Consider the following 2015-nt stretch of genomic DNA (forward strand, 5'->3'; position numbering starts at 1 on the left):
GGCTCGGGATTGGAGATCGTCGGAGGTAGTATCACATTATCGAGACATCTTCGTTGGAATATTAATATTTTTATGCTAGCGATTCCAAGTGAGTGGCATGTATAGGGAATTAGTTTTATGATAGATGTTATTATGAGTAGCAGATACACGGCCATGTATCTCAGTCGTGTGGAGGGCACGGCCTAGCATACGGGCTTGTGGCTTGGCCATGTGGTTCATTTTGCATGATGACATCATAATTAGAGATTTACATTGCCTTAGGACATGGGCGTGTTGAAGACACATAGGCGTGTCCCTGTGTCCACACAAGCGTATGGCTCTGCTTTCTAAATATTGACATAGACATCAAGTTTATACTTGTACCCAAGTCACATAGTGCCTTACCACAATATGTTGCTCCAATGTTGCAAGGTATGGTAAAACATCCAGGATTCTTCAGCTTTGGGGGTAGTTTGTCTTTAAGATATGCATTGCATTCCTTTATCAGAGCTACTGTCTCAAATTCTCCAAGTCTTCGCTCATTGGACAAGATATCTTTCATAAACTTGATGTAGTTTGGCATTTCTTCAAGTGTTTCTACCAACGGAATGTTGATATGAAGTTGCTTGAGTACATCAAGGAACTTCTTGAATTGAATTTCCTGTTTCTGCTTCTGAAGTCTTTGATGGTAAGGTGGTGAAGGTTTCATTACTAGAACTGGTACTGGTTGATTTTTCTTTGGTGGCAATTTTGCATCTAACGCATTTGTTAGTTGATCAGAATTAGGTTGTTCTAAGGTTACCTTATCAAATTTTGCAGGTTCTGGTTCTGGTGAAACTTAAATTTCAACACTCGGTTAACCTTTCTCTGAGTCTTGAGTGTCAGCTAGCTCATTTTCAGCTTTGATGGTGTGGGGCTCTACTATCTTTCCGCTCCTCAATGTTAACACTTTGTAGTGTTCCTTCCCCGGATTTCTTGGATTCTCCGTATCACTAGGTAAAGCACCTTGTGGTTGGTTTCTGAGTTCAGTTGCAAGCTGGCCCATCTGGTTCTTCAAGTTCTTCAATGTAGCTGCTTGGCTTTGAATTAAAGCATCATTCTTCGCCATGTAAGCCTTCAGTAGATTCTCTAAACTATTGGATGATTCAGCTTGAAATGGTTTCTGAACTTGTTGGGAAAAACTATGCGCCTGGTTCAGTCTAGGTTGGGCGTAGTTGTTACTGGTTCCAGCCCCTTGGTTACTCCAAGAAAAATTCGGGTGGTTTCACCACGATGGGTTATAGAAGTTGGATTGCATTCCTTGCTCTCCTCGATTTTGGTTCTGGTTACCCATGGAATATACAGATTTGGGGTTTGATGGACATTCTTCGAACAAGTGTCCTTCCCCACAATAAACACAAGCTATACTCTCAAATTGGTGAGATGGTTAGGCTACAAAACTATTAGACCGATTAGTGGTAAGATTCTTAAGTATTGAGGATATTGAAGATACCTAAGATGCTAATGAAGTGAGAGTGTCCACTTCATGTATTCCAGTGACTCGTCTTCCTAATGTGGCTCAATTGGTTGGCCATTGATAATTATTACTGGCGATCCTCTTGATGATTTCGTAAGCCTCATTGTAAGACTTAGAAAGAAGGGCACCATTATTAGAGGTGTCCACTACCATCCTCGTGTGAGTGTTGAGACCATTATAAAATGTCTCAAGTTCGATGCAATGTGGGATTCTGTAATGAGGGCATTTCTGTAATAATTCTTTGTATCATTCCCATGCCTCATACAAGGGCTCATCATCCATTTTTTGGAAGGAAGTGATCTCGTTCCTCAACTTAGCATTCTTTTTTAGCGAGAAATACTTCATGAGGAATCTTTCGGCTAAATTCATGAGGAATCTTTCGGCTAACTCTTGCCATGTGGAAATTTAGTTTGGTGGCAATGAGTTCAACCAGGCTCAAGCTCTGTCCCTTAGTGAGTACGGGAACATCTTCAATCGTAATGCATCTTCTGGTACTCCGGCTAATTTGAAAGAGTTAGTC

At 41.0% G+C, this 2015-nt stretch overlaps 1 non-coding gene across 1 annotated transcript; it reads left to right on the forward strand.

Annotated features, from left to right (window-relative positions):
• Positions 1-1703: 1703 nt before the first annotated feature.
• On the forward strand, positions 1704-1810 carry LOC121208343 (small nucleolar RNA R71). Its single transcript, XR_005903322.1, has one exon. It is a non-coding gene; the product is annotated as a small nucleolar RNA R71 (small nucleolar RNA).
• The last annotated feature ends 205 nt before the right edge of the window (positions 1811-2015 follow it).

This window comes from Gossypium hirsutum, chromosome A01 (genome assembly GCF_007990345.1).
Source record: "Gossypium hirsutum isolate 1008001.06 chromosome A01, Gossypium_hirsutum_v2.1, whole genome shotgun sequence".
NCBI classification, from domain to species: domain Eukaryota; kingdom Viridiplantae; phylum Streptophyta; class Magnoliopsida; order Malvales; family Malvaceae; genus Gossypium; species Gossypium hirsutum.